The sequence below is a fragment of the Protopterus annectens genome, chromosome 2.part2 (assembly GCF_019279795.1).
Source record: "Protopterus annectens isolate FY-2018-M chromosome 2.part2, PAN1.0, whole genome shotgun sequence".
NCBI classification, from domain to species: domain Eukaryota; kingdom Metazoa; phylum Chordata; order Ceratodontiformes; family Protopteridae; genus Protopterus; species Protopterus annectens.
Genome location: NC_056730.1, coordinates 438,502,862 through 438,523,383, shown reverse-complemented (window position 1 = coordinate 438,523,383; position 20,522 = coordinate 438,502,862). Strand labels below are relative to the sequence as shown.

The following is a 20,522-nucleotide window of genomic DNA, read 5'->3' as shown; positions in this document are numbered from 1 at the left end:
TGTATATCATGAAACCGTTTCCAAGAAAAAGTGCAAGAAGCAATTCATTGCTTCCCTTTAGGCACAATGTCACAGAAAGCATGCTTAACACTGAGGGAAGCTAGACAGAATGCTACAAGGAAATTTCTCATAACCAAATGGAAGGCATTTTCCTTTTGGTGCCAGGAAATAAATCAGCAGGTTTTTGTGCACCAATGGCCTTAGTTCTTCAGTATCTGCTGCAATTGTGCAAGTTAGGACTGGCATATGACTTTGTAAAGAGACATATTTCAACCATTTTAGACTGCATGCCTGTGGATCCCCATTTACCATCCTTGTTACCAGTCAAAGTTGAATATGTTTTGCATGTGAGCTCACTTCTAAAAACATTCCTCCTCCACTGCATTTGAATTTGGCCTTAGAACAACTGATAAAAGCATCATTTGAACCCGCAGTGACACCTCGCATAACATTTCTGACATGGAAAACAGCCTTCCTGCTTGCTGTCACATTAGCCAAGAGAATTTCTGAGCTGAAAGCACTTGCATGCAAGAAACCACTGTTGGTGTCTAGGGCAGAGTCAGATTACACTCGTACCTCTCTTTCAGACTAATTACGATGAAAAAAACTTTTCGCTTGGTGTAAATCCAATGTGACCAGTTGGGTCATTGATAGAACTCACTCAGTCAAAATAGGGGAAGCTACCTCAAGTAGTAGACCCATAACTAGCAGCATACCTCAAGGATCTGTCTTTGGGCCCCCTGGTGTTTGTGATATTCTTTTCCGAGGTGCAAGGTAAAACCAGAGGTCTATGGCTAAGTTTACAGATGATTGCAAGCTGGGCGTGGTCATCGACTCCCCAGGTGATCTAGACATACTACAGGTGGGTCACACCCTGACAAATGACTGGTGCTAGAAACACTGCCTCAAACTAAATGCCAAAAAATGCATTATCATCCCCTTTGGGGAGCGTGACATCTCCACAAATTATCACATTAATAATAACATCCTAAGCATGCAAGTAATTATAAAGGACCTAGGCACCCAAGCTGACAGCAGTCTAACGTTTGACCACCATGTTGCCTCCATTGTATGGAAAGCTTTCTACATTGCCCACCTCATTAGTAAAGTCATAACTTCCCTGTATTATAGGTTCATAGGTTGGTACTGGGCTCTCTGCCCGAAGGCATATATTAGCCCAGCCATGTTGTGCAGTATTCACCGCCCCTTTAGTAGTTCCCTAACCCTACTCCTTCCTTATCAGGCCCATCATTGAGTATAACACCTCTTTCGTTATGTGCTTCGTGAAGTACATGCAGCAGATGGAGAGACCACTGAGGTTCCTGACCAGGAGAATCTAGGACTTCAGAAATCTATTCTACATGGATAGGCTAAAAGCCCTTTTCCTCTACTCTGTCTCATGCAGACTCCTCAGAGGTGATCTTTGTCTGGCATCCAGAGCAATCTCTGACTCCACTTTGATGAAATTGCTGCATATCAGTAAGCCAAACTCCGCTCGCATGACCTGCATGCAAAATCTCATCTTGGTCTGCGATGTCATCAGTAGGACTTTCTGGCGGGACAGATTTTGTCTCCCAGAGCTCCCCCATTTGTGGAATAGACGCTGTCTCCACGTCAGGCAGAGTACTTCATTATCCCTCTTTTAAGAGGAACCTGGATGACTGTATGGGAAATAGAAAGTACACCCCTGGGATTCCACCTGTGTCCCCCTGCTGGACAGGGGCATCAGGTGCTGGCATGTGGGAACATGGGCTAATTTATTTGCTAGGCTTATGAGGGCCTTGGGGCCAGTAGTCTTGTAACTTGCTCTAATCATAAGATCTTATGAACTAATCTTTTCAACTGTCAGTCTTCCTTAGCCTACAAAGCTTTTATAATTTCATTCTGCCACTAGCCGAACCAATTGGGGAAGCAAGTAGTATATGCTTTTAAAATGAGTCCGTCTTGCTTTTAACTTGGGTAGCTAGGGCTAAATAGTTTATTTCCAAAAGATGGATGCACGTTAAGTAAAGTCACCGGTTTTGTATAATTATTCTTGCATAAATTTACAAACAACCAGACGCAGGAATTTGGAGTTAAACATATTCTACTTAGGAAATTAGGTAGTACACTTTGAAAATTAAATTATACATTGGAATTATAAATAAGTTTTAAACAGAAAACATTAGAAAATGCCTTTACTACTGCTTTTGCTAATTGAAGGTAGGTGTAATCTGTTTACCTCTGGTTTTTAAGACCGTTTAGCACTTGCAAAACACTAGCAGGCAAAATTTATAGACCCTAGCATATTAAGTTTGGCTAGCAGCCCCCCCCCCCCCCATCTGCAGTCCATAAAACAGTGTCTTCTTCACTGCTTCTGGTCTATAAAGACAGTTGAGCATTCTAACCATAATGTAAAGATCAAGAGAACTGTACTGCTGCTTCAAATGTGTAGGGAAATGTGTTACTTGACGATTTCACCTTCAGAGTGATGTCATGGAATGAGGCAACGCTTCGTATTCATTTAGCACTTTCCTTTTAGGCAAGTCACCATTTTCTGCTTTTGGTAAAGACGTCCTTGCTTTTCATTTCCTGCTTGAACAGTTTTTGTATTAAAAAAAAATGTTTGTCAGAGTGTTTAGACAACCAGAAACTTCCAACCATATTAAGATATTTTAGTTTTTGATGTGAAGCAGTAATCTGTGTTCTAACCTTTGCTCGTGTGTCTGGGTGTCTAATATATTTTTACTTTTCAAAGCTGTGCTGATTTTATTTACTGAAAAAAAAATTGCAGACTTTGTAGAGATAGTCACACTGTATACATTTTCACACTGTGTATTAGAGGCCTTATTTTGGCCCACCTCTTGGGATTTTGTTTCAAGACTTTCAGGCAGTAACTGTAATATAGTACAGCATGCAATTAAGACCATTGTTCTCTCCTGTTTCAGACTGTGGGGTTTGGACTAAGACATGTTAGAAAGTAAAAAAAATAAGATGCGAGAAAGTTAAAAAAAAAAAAAAAGTTTGCATAAATATGTATAATTTTTATTACTGCCATAAGAACTTCGAAGTAATATGATGTTCTTTGTGTAGATCACTGTTTTAGTAGTCCTGACTACTGGGACTTGAGCCACAGAAGATCTGATATCTTTCCTGGTTTCCAGAGCTCAGCACCGTTCCTGTGTAGGCTGGGCAGATGTCTATCCCTTAGGGACATCGAGACTTTTGTTGTATAAAGCTAACATCCACTAGCACAATTTTAGATGTCATTTCCATTTTTCACTGCTGTAGTATTTCTTACATATGAGATGTCCTGCTGAGGATAGCCTAGCATCCGGCCAGCATGCTAAAGCATTTTGCATCATCTGTATGCTCCTTGTACAGGTTTAAGGCATAAAGGGACATATGGACACTCATACCTCAGACTTTCTTTGTTGCCAGTCTGAATGCTATATTTGTACTTTGGATTAAGATGTGCTCAGTGAGCTTGTTTACCAAGCAGTTTTCAGAGAAGTGGTTTGATAGGGTTCCTTATTTCTTTTCTTTGTCTGTATAGAGAGTTCATATCATCCTGGAAAAGGAAATGTCTGTGTGGGAGGCAGATTCCACATAAAGATAGACATAATAAGTGCCTGTTCTGATTAGGTGCTGTGTGTGATGTACTCCATGTACCATTTTTCAGGCCTTTGTTCTCGGACTTCTTCTCAGCTGTTTGCCGTCCTCATCCATGTTTCTTTAGAACCAGCATCTTAGGCTTTTGACTCAAGGTGCCATGAATGACTTTGTCCACCTCAAGGTTCAGCTGCCTCTTAAAAAAAAAGGCTGGAAAAAGCTTTGCTTGGATTGTACTGCTAATTAAGCCTCTACTGGATGTCTGTTGCAGAGAATGAAGGTTCTGATGAACATTCATTGTCTGTCACTTTCCTCTGCCAAGACCCATTCGAAGGCCATCATGGAACCTGCTTTCTTGCATGTCCTCAGCGGCTGTGCATAGATCTGCAACAAGTGTTGAGGGGGAACCACTGCTGAACATTTCCAGAGGGGCTAGGGGGATCCCCAGATTTTAATTCCAGAAGTGCCTCTAGTGAATCTAGGCATGGCTCTGCAACCCATCCCACTTAAAAAGAAACAGAAAGCTAAGCATGTTCCATCTGTTGCTTAAGGTCCACACAAGGAGTGGCAGGACTTTACCTGGGATTGATTTAACACACATATGGCCGTGAAGTTACCCCAGGGCTTATCTGTTAGTTATCCCTTGGTCTTCCTCTCCCTTTAAGAGACCCAGGGATTCTGATTCTTCAGATGAGGAGTTGGAGACTGGTGATGAGCCCTTAACCTATTTCTCAGAGCCCCCCCCCCCAACTATGGTTCTGAGGAAAAGGACTCTTTATCCCTGATTTCCCCTTTAAGGAGTTACATTTTGGGGATAATGTGATCCACTTGATGGAACATTTTAAGTAGGATTGTTCCCAAGTTTTAGAGACTCAGAAGAGGTAGGTTGAATTCTTCCAAATGGAATCTCCTACCCCTTTTTCTGCTCTACTGGATACCTTTACAGCTGCATCTTTAGCTCCTGACTCTCAGTCCCTGGCCCCAAAGAATGCAGACCACTTCTACAAGGTCCCTAAGACTTTCAGATATCTTTGTGTCCCTCTTGAGATCCTGCTGTGATCTTTGTCTTTAAAGACAAGCCTTCCAAACTTCTGGCCTTCTCCAAACTCCATTCTTCTGATAGCCGGGCTATGGAGAGATTGGGTTAAAAAATGTATACTTCTGCTATCTTGGCTTTTAGAGTTAAGTATCAAACCTATACAGTCAGGTATGTTTTTGTCCCAGCTAGGAGGGATTTTTGTCAGGCCTTCTTGATTCAGAAGGTAAGACTGCTGCTCTTTCTTTGCTTAGCTCTACTTCACAAGCGACTCGCCATTCTATTAAATGCAACTGTGATGCATCATCCAGGGCTGTTGCTTTAGGTTCTGTAATGATAAGATATTCCTGGTTATGCTTACAGGCCTTACCTGATGATATTAAGGCCAAACTCCTGGATTCACCATTGGATATTCAGAATCTTTTTGGAACTGCTGCTGAACTGTTTAAGACCTTACAACAAAAATGTAAAGTTATGCATGACCATAAACATATCTTTGTTTCTCTTACTAACAAATTTCAGAGAATTTCCTTCCAAACCTGCTTTTGTGCTTAGGCAGCCTCACCAGCCTTCTTAGGGGTAAGAGAGTTTCAAAATGTATGCTTCAGACTTCTAAAGATCAAAAGCCTTTTCTTGACAAATCTGCCTCCATCTGACATTTACTTCCCTGCTCCTCTCAGCCAGGTTTTGTTATCCTTCAGGCTCTCCCTGTCTTTTCCTTGTGTGGCAACAGATACCCAAGAATTCTTGGGTCCTCTCCTTTATTCACCATGGTTATTTCATGGTCTGGAAGTCCCATCCACCTTTCTCAGGCCTTCCTCAACCTCATTCAGATAGACTTCATTTTCCACTCATCATGAAGGATCTGTTGTTTCAAAGGACTATTCAATGTGTCAGTCTCTCAGCAGGGAACTGGTTTCTGTTCCAGGATGTTCCTGGTACCCAGAAAAGAAGGGTCATGGAGACCCATTCTAGACCTTTCCTTCCTCAATACCTTCCTTCAGGATGCTATCTGTTCCAGATGTTCTTTGTGTTTCACTGTTGCAGTCATCACACTTGCATTATCTTGCCAGGGGTAGCCCTCAGTCGGCCCGAATACAAGAGGCTTAGTATTTCTCTATTGGTTGCGGTCGCTCCAGGACTGACGTCAGGTCGTCAGTGGTATAAAAACAGGCAGCCAATGCCATTGCATCGGTCTTTCTTGTCAAGGAGCCTGGAGCAGAAGCAGTTTGCATGAGTGCCGGTCAGCCGGTACCTGAGTTTTCATTTCCGAAATTGAAGTTGAAGACTTCTAAAGCTAAGTACCCCGTTGGGGAACCTTTTTTCTTGCTCTAACTGATGTCAGAAAAAGTTAACAATTGTCTCGCCTGTGGAAAGCAAATACCACACCGAGATTTCCATTCTTAGTGCGTCACCTGTTTAGGCCCAGACCATGCCTTCCATTGCTGCCGGTTTTGTGCTTTGTTCAACGCCCGGACTATACGTAGTCGGGCCCTTATTACTAAATACTTTTGTTCTTGATCTACGTATTCCGAAATGGCTTTGGTAAGCTATCCAACTGCTAATCTTCTGAAAAAAAAAGTAAGGATAAAGACAGAGACAGACCGCACAGGTCCAAAACTGCCGGCAATGCTTCCGTTAAGCAAGTCGCCAGTTTGCCGGTACTCAGTGAGGAACTTTCGCAGCCTCTGTTGCCTGCTTTGATGAATTAATTTGCAGGCCGCTACCAAAACCTGTTTGAACTCCAGTATGCTGCGAGATTCTTCTTTGACCAAGGAACCTGTAGATGTCTCTACCTTGGATGGGTCCGGAGCCACTATGCAGGCACTGGCTTCTGAGGAAGCTCTTCGCACTACCGATATTCAACACAAACAGACGTCTTCTTTCGTGTCTTCAGTTCTTTCGGAAACTACCGAGTATTTAAGGCCCTGAGTATGAACTACGCCTAAAAAAAACGACGACCCAGCCTCACGCGCCTGCTTCCATGCCTCAATCTCAGATGCTTAAAATGGCAGAAGGTCTTATCATGCTGATTAGGGGAAGCCAGCCTACCTCTGCTAAAAGGAAAAGAGACTTGTCCCCAGCAGCTTTATCTGACCAAGAGTCCGACGACTCTTAGGTTTCTGATTATGAAGACATGCCCTTATTTGCTTATGAGGATTCAGATGCAGAAGAATCCATTCCTTCTGCTTCTCCTCCAGAGGATTTTTCTTTTGGTGAAACCGTACATACTTGAGAGAGCATTTCCATTGGGAATGCCAGGATTATCCTCAGTCCAGAAAGAGACTCAGGAATTTTTAGATTTACCACAGTGCAGACTTTTAGCTTTTCCTCCTGATGTTCATCGTGCATACAGCTGCAGTCATAACAGATGGGTTCTCCTGCCGTCAGGCAGGTCCTCGGTCGGCCAAATTCCAAAGTCTAGGTCCGACGTCTGTTGTCGTCGCTTCTTCCCTGACGTCAGTGCGACAGGGGTATAAAAGAACCAGCTGACGCCATTTTCTTCAGTCTTTCTTGCTGCGCGGTGCCCGAAGCAGAAGCAGTTCGCAAGTGCCGGTCGGCCAGCTCCTGAGATTACGAAAATTTGGAAACCAAAGTCTTCTTAAAAGCTAAGTACCCCGTTGGGGAATCTTTTCTTGCCTCAGACCGATGTCAGACAAAGTTAATAATTGTATTTCTTGTGGGAAGCAAATTCCGCATAAGGATTTTCATTTCCTCTGTATTCCTTGCTTAGGCCCAGACCACGACGTCTCGGTCTCTTTTGTGCTACATTCAACAAACGCACTATTAAGCATCGGGCGGTGTTCGCCCAGCATTTTTTTGGGAAAGCATTTAACTATACTATCTCGTCGGATACTCCGACTTCTGTTTTGTCTAAAAAACGCAAAGATAAGAACCGACACTCGAGGTCCGCGGCCTGTACCGACACCACGTCAAAGCAGACTACACGTGGTCCAGTTCTCAGCGAGGCGCCTACACAGCCCCTGATTACCGACTACACATCTTTGGCAGTGTCTCCTGTACCCGAGGTCGCAGGTTCCTCGGCCCACACCCCGACTACGGATACCGAAGCCACTCTTGGCGTTGAAACACAGAATGTGGACAGGTCCACCTCCACTCAAGGTGTCTTCAGACCTTCCTCTTCTTTCTCCATCAAGGCTTTCACCAAGTCTAAAGCAACCATGCACCCTAAGAGACCAGCTACTCAGGGCCCATCTCCAGGCCCCATGCCTAAGAAACAGATGCTTAAAATGGCTGAGAATTTAATTACTCTAATCAGAGGTTCTCAGCCACCTCCGGACAAAAGGCCCAGAGTGGAGGAAGATTCCCCCTCCTCTGATCAGGGCTCCATTATTTCAGAACACTCTGATGATCAGGAACAGTCTTGCTCCCCTTTTGAAGACTCTGATGCAGAGGAGTCTATTCCTTCTGCATCCCCCCCTGAGGATTACTCATTTGGGGAAACTTTGCATACCTTAAGGGAACACTTCCACTGGGAAGGCCAGGATTATTCAGATTCCAAGAAAAGGCTCAGGGAATTTCTTTTGTTACCCCAGCACAGGCCTCTGGCTATACCTCCCATCTTGGACATCCTAGATGATGTTTACTCGGAGGCCTGCCTTAACCCGGACTCTCTACCTCCAGCTCCTGTTAAGCCTGACAGGTACTACAGGGTTCCTGACTCACACCAATTTCTATATAAAAGCCATGCTGCTGACCTAGAAACCATTTCACAGGGGCCCAAGAGAGTTAAGGCCTCCATTGCCAAAAATCCATTGCCTTCCGAGAGAGATTCCAGATTCTTAGAAAGGTGGGGAAAAAAGGTATATACCTTGGCTACCTTATCCATGAGGGCCTTAAACTGTCAGTTTCATATGCTAAAATACCAACAGTTTCTGTTATCTCAATTGAAAAGTAAAATGTCACAACCTGAACAACCAGACTTGAAGGAGTTGCAGGATTTGATGCATAGTGCAGAACAAGTGGGTAAACATACCTTACAATGTGGTTTTGATGCCTAGAGGCCTCATGTAGAGCTGCTGTTACAGGCTGAGTCATACGTAGGCATGCCTGGCTCAAGGAACAAGCCTTGCCTGATCATGTCAAAGCTAAATTACTAGACTCCCCTCTTCAAAAGGATGTACTATTTGGGGCAAATGCTGAGGAAGTATTACGGAAAATGGAGGAAAAGGCTAAATCAATGCAAACTGTGAAAGAATTTCTGCAGGTTCAACCCCCACGTTTTAGTAGAAATTGGCCTTCCAAAAACTGGTCCTTTCCTGCCACAGACAGACCCCAAAGAGGCAGATACAGGCGCCCGAGGGGCAGAGGACAATCACAAGGATCGCACAGAGGCAGACAATGGCAAGCTCCTACACAAAGAGGTGGTGAGGACAACTCGCAATCTTTCAGAAAGCAAACCCAATGACTTCCCCTTTGCATGCCAACCAGGTCTCAATTGACAGCCCCCTTAGGAGGAACGCTGGCACTATTTTCAAAAAATTGGCATGTTGTCACAAAGGACAAATGGATCCTGGACATTATAAACAGAGGCTACAAATTCCATTTTCATACCCTTCCAAAAATGAGAGGCATGCCAAACCTGCCACACAATCAAAGGGCAGAGGCACAAAAGCAAATTTCAGATCTTATAAACATGAAAGCTATTCAAGAGGTACCTACACATGAACAAGGTCATGGTTTTTATTCCAGGCTATTTCTGGTGCCAAGGAAGGGAAAAGATTGGAGACATATTTTGGATCTTTCCATCCTAAACACATTCAAGATGCTCGCTCTACAGCAACTTCTTCCCATGCTGGGCAAGGAGTCTTGGCTGGTAACATTGGATCTCAAGGAGGCATACCTGCATGTCCCAATCAGACAAAATTGCAGAAGATACCTCAGATTTCTTGCAGGTTCAACCCATTATCAATTCTCTGCATTGCCCTTTGGCTTATCTACTGCGCCCAGAGTATTCACGAAATGCCTGGCATCAGTAATTGCCTACTGCAGACTTCAAGGGATACAAATATACCCTTATTTGGATGACTGCCTGATCCAAGCGGACAGCAAGCACATTCTTCTGAAACATCTGGCTTATGTAATAATGTTGTTAAACTCTCCGGGATACATAGTCAACAAAGAGAAATCAAGGCTAATACCCTCTCGGAAGATAATTTTCCTGGGTGCCAATTTGGACACACACACCCAGAATGGCCTACCTCACACCAGAGAAGCAGGGGCAACTAATTCAATATTTCAGAACACTGGCAAATTGCACCAGGCTGACTGCAAGGAAAATCCTGCAGGCTCTGGGATTCATGGCATCTTGCATCTTACTAATCCCATGTGCAAAGCCTGCATATGAGAAAACTACAATGGTACCTAAAAAACATATGGTCTCAACACAGCCACAGTTTGGAAACAATAATACCACTAATTCCATGTCTGCAAAAGGAATTTCTGTGGAGGGCTCAAGCATGTCAAGCAAACACAGGTCTTCCATTCAGCAAGCCTCAAGCAAATCAAGTCATCACAACAGACTCCTCGGATTACGCCTGGGCGCATGACAGACCGGTGCATTCAGGGCAAATGGTCCCAAAAAGAAAAGCATCTTCACATCAATCAAAAAGAAATGCTAGCAGTAATAAATGCTATTATAGCTTTCAAGGACCTTCTACAACCAGGTCAACTATTGATAAGAACGGACAACACCACAGTTATGTGGTACATAAACAAGCAGGGAGGAACACATTCTTACCCCCTATGCAGACTGGCCATGTCACTTTGGAACATGGCCACGGACTTACAAATGGAACTACAAGCACAGTACTTGCCAGGCAAGGAAAACACACTGGCAGACAACCTAAGCAGGAATATGACGGATCCACATGAATGGAAGTTGCATCCAAAAGTTTTTACAGAAATAATCCAAGAATGGGGAAGGCCAGACATAGATCTCTTTGCCTCCCACAAAAATCATCAATTGACAAAATTCTGCTCAAGGATCTTCCATCCAAAGGCCTGGAGAGTGGACGCTCTCTCTTTCAGTTGGACATCAATGACAGTTTATGTCTTCCCGCCTCTTCCTCTGCTGCCCAAAGTCCTATTGAAGGCCAGAGCAGACAGACCAAAGATGTTCCTCATTGCTCCGGACTGGCCAAGGCAACACTGGTACCCACTCCTGAGGAGCCTGATGCATTCCCCACCATGGACCCTGCCTCTAATGCCTCTTCTTCTGACTCAGCACAGCTTCAAAACTCTTCAGTCAGCTAAAAACACTCAGTCTAGCCGCATGGAAGATTCCTTAGCATCACAGCAGGCCCTACTCTCCAAGGAGGTGCCGGATGTCATTTTGGAGGCCAGAAGGCCATCAACTAGAAAAGCTTACTCCGCAAAATGGAAACGTTTTTGTGTCTGTAATGAGAAAAAGGGCCAGAACCCTGGAAAACTGAATTTACCTCAAATACTACAATATTTGGCTGAACTGCTAAGCAGTGGACTTTCGTTCTCCTCCATCAAAATCCATGCCTCAGCCATTTCTGCAGAATACAACACTGATCCACCTTTATTCTCTCACCCTCTATTAAGACAGTTCCTCAGAGGGGCTAAGAATTTAAGACCTCCAAGGAAACAACCAATACCTGCTTGGGATCTTAATTTCATTCTGGAAAAACTGACCTTGCCTCCTTTTGAGCCAGCTGCCTCATCAGATTTGCAATATTTGTCCTGGAAAACAGCTTTCCTTCTGACTATCACTTCAGCTCATAGAGTTTCAGAACTACAGGCTCTCATGGCTGTCCAGCCTTTTATTATCTTCCATCAGGACAGAGTTTCCTTATGAACCAACCCGTCCTTTATGCCTAAAGTGGTATCCAGGGTAGCTTTAAATCAGGCCATACATTTACCTACTTTTTATCCTAATCCTCAAAACAAAGGGGAGAGATTACTACATTCCTTGGATATCCACAGACAACTGCGTTGTTATTTGGACAGAACAAAGCCTTTCAGAAAATCAGAACAGCTCTTTGTGGCCTATGCGGTAGGAGTTCTAGGAAAGCCAATTTCCAGACAGACAATCTCAAAATGGATAGCCCACTGCATACGCTTTTGCTGTTCTTTTCATGGCAAAACTGTACCTACAGGCATTAGAACCCATTCCACCAGGGCCACAGCCACCTCTGCAGCCTTCCTCAGAGGAGTACATACCAAGGATATTTTGGAAGCAGCCACTTGGAGTTCTGTGCATACCTTCTCTAAGCACTACCACCTACCATTATACTCCAAATCTAGAGCAGGCTTTGCTACTGCAGTCTTGCAGGGCATTTTGGCTCCTCCTAGTTCCACCTAGTGCCTACCACCCCTTTCTTAGCTTTGGGATTCTACCCATCTGTTATGACTGCAGCTGCATGCATGATGAACATAGTACAGATGTCCTTCAAGGATGCATCTGCAGTCCTTGCATATGGGTTGTCCTGCCTCAGGCAGCCCTTCGGTCGGCCGGATTCCAAAGTCTGGGTCCGGCATCTGCTGATGTCGCCCTCTCCCCGACGTCAGAGCGCCTGGGGTATAAAAGCGGCAGCCGACGCCATCTTCCCCAATCTTTCTTGCCACGTGGTGCCCGAAGCAGAAGCAGTTCGCAAGTGCCGGTCGGCCAGCTCCTGTAACTTCAGCTACCAAAGACTTCAAAAGCTAAGTACCCCGTTGGGGACTCTTTCTTGCCTCAACCGATGTCAGATCATACGCTTAAAGTTAATAATTGCTTAACTTGTGGGAAACAAATACCTCATAAGGATTTCCATTCTTACTGCCTCCCCTGCCTAGGCCCAGACCACGACGTCTCGGCCTGTACAGCCTGTGCCTCCTTCAACCGACGCACTCTTAGGCGTCAGGCGGAGTTTGCAGAGGAATTTTTTGGGGCTTGTTACTGTTACAATATGCCGTCGGAGACTCCGACTTCTCATTTAACCAAAAAACGGAAGGACAAGGACCGACACACGCAGACCGTGGTTTCAGCTGAAACCACGCCTAGGCCTCCCGCGAGTGTCTCGGTCTCGGCTGAAACAGAGTCCTTGGTACTTCCGACCGTTGAAACCACACAACCGACAACCTCGGCCCCGGAGGCCTCTTCTGAGTCGGTTATAGAATTTCCTTCAGAAACCGGTGTTCCGGAAACATCCAACACCATTTCCCTAGACAAAACTACGCCAGCACGTGGAGCAGCCAGGCCTCCTGCATCCATGTCCATAAAGGCATTCACAAGGGCTAAAGCTGCTAAACAGCCAAAATCTCTGCCTCCCAAGGCTATTCCTCAGGGATCCACTACAGGTTCACAGATTTTAAGTTTAGCTGAGGACCTTATTTCCTTAATTAGGGGCTCTCAGCCACATCCGGACAGGGGCTCTCAACCTCCTCTAGACAAAAGGCCCAGGGTTGAGCCCACTGATCCCCAGTCCTCTGATGAGGCCTCAGATGGCTCTGCTCTTTCAGACTACCAGGAGGAGGCCTTTACGGCCTATGAGGATTCTGATGCAGAGGAATCTATTCCCTCTGCCTCCCCTCCTGAAGAGCTGTCCTTTGGGGAGACCCTTCACTCCATGAGAGAGCATTTCAAATGGCAGGGCCAGGAATTCTCTGATTCCAGGAAGAGATTAAGGACATTTCTGCATTTACCTCAGCATAGACCTTTGGCTATTCCTCCTGTTTTGAATGTCATTGATGATGTGTACTCTGAGTCTAGCACTACCCCTGACTCCCTTCCTCCGGCTCCTGTCAAACCCGATAGGTACTACAGGGTCCCGGACTCGCATCATTTCCTTTACAAGGCCCACTCTGCTGACCCTGAAACTATTTCCCAGGGCCCTAAAGGGGTTGCATCTGCCACTACTAAAAATCCTCTCCCCTCTGAAAGGGAGTCCAGGGCTTTAGAGATGGGGTAAAAAAGTATATACTTCTTCCACTCTTTCTATGAGGGCATTAAATTGTCAATTCCATATGATACAGTACCAAGAGTATTTGTTAGATGAATTGCATAAAAAACTGTCTTCACCTGAACCCCTAGATCGCAAGTCACTTCAGGATCTGGTACATAACTCCCAACAGGTTAGCAACCATTTCTTGCAGTGTGGTTATGATGCATTGGAAGCTTCATGTAGGTCAGCAATGACAGGTGCAGTCATACGTAGGCATGCTTGGCTGAAGGAACAAACTCTGCCAGATCATGTTAAAGCAAAGCTACTGGATGCGCCACTGGAAAAGCAAAAGTTATTTGGCTCCACTGCTCAGGAGGTCTCAAAGAAATTTGAGGAAAAGGCTAAATCTGTACAGTCAAAGATTTTCTCCAGGTCCAACCACCAAGATTCAGCAGAAATTGGCCCTCTAAGAATTGGTCCTTTCCGGACACAGAGAGATTTCAAAGAGGCAAGAACAGGTGTGCCAGAGGTAGAGGGCAAGCTAGAGGCTCCTACAGAGGACGTCAGTGGCAGCCTCCTAACCAGAGAGGTAGTGCAGGACCTAGAATTGCTGCACAAGGACAGACTCAATGACTTTACCTTGACCCCGCCAACCAGGGCTCAATTGGAAGCACCTTTGGGCGGAAAGCTATCTTTATTCTCAAAAAATTGGCACAGTATTACAAGGGACAAATGGACACTGCAAATAATAGACAAAGGATACAGGTTCCATTTTCATACATTACCAAAAAGAAAAGGCATGCCAAATCTGCCACCGAATCAAAGGGCAGAGGCTTTAAAACAAATTTCCAACCTATTGCAAATGAAAGCTATAGAAAAGGTTCCTCTCACAGAACAAGGCCAGGGATTTTATTCCAGACTATTCCTGGTCACAAGAAAAGAAAAACAATGGAGGCCTATTCTCGACTTGTCTGCACTGAATACTTATCTCATTGTACCAAAATTCAAAATGCTGACCCTACAGCAACTCCTTCCCATGCTGGGCAAGGGGTCTTTGCTGGTAACTCTAGACCTCAAGGAGGCATACCTGCATGTCCCTATCAGACAAAGTTGCAGAAGACACCTCAGATTTCTTGCAGGTTCAGAGCATTATCAATTCTCAGCATTGCCCTTTGGCTTATCTACTGCGCCCAGAGTATTCACGAAATGCCTGGCATCAGTAATTGCACACTGCAGACTTCAGGGGATTCAAATATACCCATACCTGGACGACTGCCTTATACAAGCGGACAGCCAACAAACTTTGGTAAAACACTTGAATTATGCCATCCGCCTACTTCAGGCTTTGGGATATACAGTCAACATTCACAAATCAAGACTAGTTCCATCTCAAAGGATAATTTTTCTGGGTGCGAAACTAGATACAACCACCCAAATGGCTTTTCTCACGGAAGAAAAACAGAGAACTACCGGATTATTTCAAAAATCTGACAAAACAAACTCAGCTGACTGCAAGGAAAATCCTGCAGGCCCTGGGTTATCTTGCATTCTTCTGATTCCACAAGCAAGGCTACATATGAGGAAACTACAATGGTACCTAAGGAGTTTATGGTGTCAGCACAGTCACAGCCTAGAAGTTTTGATACCTCTCATTCCATGCCTTCAAAAGGAATTTCTGTGGTGGGCTCAAGCAAGCCAGTCAAACAGGGGTCTGCCCTTCAGCAAACCAATAATCAGCCAAACCATTACAACGGACGCTTCAGACCATGGTTGGGGAGCACACATGGAGGGCAGATGCATTCAAGGACTATGGTCACAGAAAGAATTGCGCATGCACATAAACCAAAAGGAAATGCTGGCGGCGATACATGCAATCGAGGCCTTCAAACATTTTCTGCATCAGGGACACCTGCTAATAAGGACAGACAATACCACAGTTATGTGGTACATAAACAAGCAAGGAGGTACCCATTCCTACCCTCTTTGCAGGCTGGCAATGAATCCTTGGGAACTTTCCCTAAAAATCAATATAGAGCTGCAATCCCAGTTTGTGCCAGGAAAAGACAATATACTGGCGGACAGCCTGAGCAGAAATATCATGGATCCACACGAATGGATGCTGCACCCAGACATTTTCCTTCAGATAACACAATCATGGGGGAGGCCGGACATAGATCTTTTTGCCTCCCACCACAACCATCAGCTGAAGAAATTCTGTTCAAGGACATACCACCCACAAGCATGGAAAGTGGATGCCCTCTCTTTCAGCTGGAATACTCTAACAGTGTATGCGTTCCCACCTCTTCCATTAATGACCAAGGTCTTACTGAAGATCAGGACGGAGCAGCCCAAAGTGATTCTGATAGCTCCGGACTGGCCCAGATGGCAATGGTACCCACTGTTAAGGAGCATGTCACGCACGAAACCGTGGCCTCTACCACTATGGCCACTTCTTCTGACACAACACAGTTACAAAACTCTGCACTCCAGCCTGAAAACCTTGCAGCTGACAGCCTGGAGAATACCTTGACTCCTCACCAGGATAAGCTATCCAAGACAGTGAAGGACATCATCATGGAAGCTCGCCGGCCTTCCACAAGAAAGGCATATTCGGCAAAATGGAAAAGATTTCGTACTTGGTGCACCTCAAAGGGCCTGGATGTGACAGTGATGAACTTGGCACATATCCTGGAATACTTGGCAGAAATGCTCCACAATGGCCTTTCTTACTCTTCCATAAAAATTCATGCTTCAGCAATTTCAGCAGAATACAATACTGTTCCACCTGTCTTCTCTCATCCTCTCCTAAGGCAGTTTCTAAGGGGAATTAAAAACATCAGTCCTCCAAGAAAACCACCAGTGCCTACATGGGACCTTAACTTCATGTTGGAAAAATTAACTCTACCTCCCTTTGAACCAGCAGCATCTTCAGAACTACAGTTCCTGTCTTGGAAGACTGCCTTCCTTCTGGCCATAACATCAGCAAGAAGAGTATCTGAGTTGCAGGCCCTCATGGCAGTACAACCATTTCTTATTTTTCATCAGGACAGAGTCTCACTGAGAACCAATCCTTCATTCATGCCAAAGGTGGTATCCAGGGTCTCACTGAACCAAGCTATTCACCTGCCTACCTTCTTTCCAAATCCACAAAACAAGGGGAGAAACTTCTGCATACCCTGGACATTCACAGACAGTTGCGCTACTACTTGGACAGAACTAAGACTTACAGAAAAACTGACCAGCTATTTGTAGCATATGCTGCTGGTGTACAAGGCAAAGCAATTTCCAAACAGACAATTTCAAAATGGATAGGGAATTGCATTCCATTCTGTTACTCTTTTCATGGCAAAACTGTGCCAGCTAACATTAGACCTCATTCCACCAGAGCCACAGCCACCTCCACAGCCTTCTTAAGAGGGGTGGCTACCAAGGACATTTTAGAAGCTGCTACATGGAGCTCCGTGCATACATTTTCCAAGCATTACAACTTACCGTTATATTCCAGATCCAGAGCAGGCTTTGCTACGGCTGTCCTGCAGGGCATTTTAGCTACACCATCTCTTTCTTAGATCCTACCACCCCCAGCTTGGCTGTGGTATTCTACCCATATGTAAGGACTGCAGATGCATCCTTGAAGGACATAGTACAGTTTTGTACCTACCATAAATGTAGATGTCCGATAGGTATGCATCTGCAGTCAGGTTTACCCTCCCTCCTTCCCCTCTGTGGTATTTCCTGGGTAGTTATCCCTCTTATAGCTAGCTGGGGTTATCTATTATGGTGTATTTGTTTTATATTACTGTGCATGTTTGGAATTTTTTGCATCTCTCCAAATTTAACCTTCCTTAGAGGGCACCTGGCATCTGGGGCAAGAAAAACTGAGGAAGATGGCGTCAGCTGACTCTTTTGTACCCCAGACGCTCTGACGTCGGGGAGAGGGCGACATCAGCCGACGCCGGACCCAGACTTTGGAATCCGGCCGACGGAAGGGCTGCCTGAGGCAGGACAACCCATATGTAAGGACTGTAGATGCATACCTATCGGACATCTACATTTATGGTGGGTACAAAACTGTACTTTTTGTACCTACCATAAATGTAGATGTTCGAGTGCTAGTACAGCTGCAGTCCAGTTTTCCCTCCCTCCTTCCCCTCTAGGGGTATTCTTTTATGGTGTATTTGCTTGCAACTACTGTTTTTTGATTATATTGCATTGCATTATTACATAATTTTATGTATTGCCTTCCTTCTGGGGGCACCTGACATCTGGGGCAAGAAAAACTGAAGAAAATGGCGTCGGCTGGTTCTTTTATACCCCTGTCGCACTGACGTCAGGGAAGAAGCGGCAACCGACGCCGGACCTAGACTTTGGAATTCGGCCGACCGAGGACCCGCCTGACGGCAGGAGAACCCATCTGTTATGACTGCAGCTGTATTAGCACTCGAACATCTACATTTATGGTAGGTACAAAACTGTACTTTCTGGATGTTGTGGATGATGTTTTTATGGAATCCAGTCTAACTCCTGATACTCTACCTCCTGCTTCCAGGAAACCTGACGGGTACTACAGAGTCCCTGACTCTCAAAAATGTCTTTTCAAAAATCCCAATGCTGACCCAGAGGTAATCTCCCAAGGACCAAAGGGAATAAAAGCAACCACAGCTAAGAATCCCACCCCGTCAAACAGGGATTCCCGAGCTTTAGGCAGATGAGGTAAAAAAGCATACCCCTCTGCAACTCTTGCCATTAGAGCATTAAATTGTCAGTTCCACATGCTGAAGTACCACCAACATACGATGGAACTTATTAAACAAAAGCTATCTACCTTCGCTGACTGTGCAGAAAATAAAGAATTACAGGAGCTTATGTATTCTGCAAGCCAAGTTAGTAAGCATACCCTGCAATATGGGTTTGATGCCCTAGAAGCATCCTGCAGGGCAGCAGTCACAGGTTCTGTACTTAGAAGGCATGCTTGGCTTAAGGGACAGACCTTGCCAGACCATGTCAAAAAAAAATTATTGGACGCAGCACTGAACAAAGAGAATCTGTTTGGCACCAAAGCAGAAGAGGTTCTAAAAAAGATGTAAGAAAAAGCTAAGTCTATGCAGACAGTTAAAGATTTTTGGAAAGTCCAGCCTCTAAGATTCAGTAGGCATTACCCCTCAAAACATTGGTCCTTTCCAGCCCTGTTAAGGCCACCTCAAACTAGACCTAGAGGAAACAGACACCCCCCCCCCAGACAGCAGTCTTAGGGTTTGCAGTGATCTAAGCAATAGAGCACTTCCACTTCTAAAACAGAGAGTGCTAAGCCACCCCCTTATGGAAAGAATTCACAATGACTTTTCAACTCCACCTCTTACCTCTCCCCACCGGCTTGTGCCCCTAGGAGGAAAACTTGCCTCCCATGCAAAAAAACTGGGCCTCCATCACCAACAATGATGGGTCCTCAACATAGTGTTACGACAAACAGACTACCACAAACAGAATAAAAACAAAAAAAAACCAAAAAGCCAATATCCAGCAAGCAGCAAGACCTCTCTTTCTCTCAAAAGATCTGGTACGGCCATTCGCCTTCAAAGGATCACAAATTCAAAGTTACTTAATAGTAGTATTTATACAAACATTAATTGGAAAAATTATTCATATTATTTATTCAATTTAAAAAAAATGGGGAAAAAAAAGGGCATCAAAATATATATTAAAGTGACCTTTGCTATTTATAAATCTTATAATAAATATATATATATATAATATATATATATTATTTTATATTTATTATTATAATCAAAAAATAAAATATTCATAACATATTTGTACACACACACATATCGAAGATGGGGGCTTGAGAAGCCATCCATTATATGTTAGGTGAAGGTTAGGTTTTTTTTTTTTTTTTTTTTATTTTTTTTTTCACATAACTATAACTATTTTTTTTTAATTAATGTTATTTTTTTAAACCAAGGGAACGGCTATGGGAGCAGCTTATGCTCCCACTTATGCCATTATATATTTGCCTCAACATAGTGTCCCTGGGGTACAAATTTTATTTCCACACACTGTCAACCCTAAAAGGGTTCCCAGATCTTCCTCCAAACCAGTGGGCAGAGGCACAAAACCAAGTTCATTCCCTGCTCTCCATGAGGGCAATTCAGCCTGTTCCTATTCAGACTTTTCATGGTACCCAGAAAAGAGGGCACCTGACGCCCAATTCTAGATCTACCACCTCTATTTTCACCCCCCCCTATCAAGCAATTCTTTAGAGGAGGGGCTAAACACTTAAGGCCACCCAGAAGAGCCCTTACCCCTGCTTGGGACCTTAACTTTGTGTTGGAAAAGCTCACCCCCCCCCTTTGAGCCTGCAGCTTCAGCAGAATTAAAATTCTTCTCTTGGAAAACAGCCTTGCTTCTGGCCATCACTTCAGCTAGAAGAGTATCTGTGCTACAAGCACTCATGGCTGTGGAACCCTTCATCATTTTCCATGTTGACAGGGTCTCCCTCAGGGCTAACCCTACTTTAATGCCTAAAGTAGTCTCCAGTGTGGCTCTCAACCAATCTGTTCATTTACCCACCTTTTTCCGTACACCTCAAAATAAGGGGGAAAGGATCCTGCACTCTTTAGATGTGCACAGACAGCTCAGATTCTGCCTGGATAGGACTAAGTCCTTCAGGTAATCTGACCAGTTACTAGTCAGTTTTGCAACAGGGGCAGAGGGCAAGGCCATATCAAAACAAACCATTTCCAAATGGATAGCACACTGTATCCATTTCTGTTACAAACACCATGTGAAATCACCCCACAGGGGTCAGAACGCATTCCACTAGGGCAACTGCCACCTCAGCAGCTTTTCTCAGACAGGTCCCTACCAGGGACATCCTGGAGGCTGCAGCATGGAGTTCTGTTCACACCTTCACCAAGCATTACCACCTGCCTATCTTTTCCAATTCCAGGGCGGGCTTGGCAACCGCAGACCCTGCAGGGCAT

At 44.7% G+C, this 20,522-nt stretch overlaps 1 protein-coding gene across 1 annotated transcript in view; it reads left to right on the top strand.

The window, feature by feature from the left end:
* The window catches only part of UTP15 (UTP15 small subunit processome component), a 1,055,146-nt gene that overhangs the window by 386,016 nt on the left and 648,608 nt on the right, over nucleotides 1-20,522 (top strand). The window lies entirely within an intron of this gene.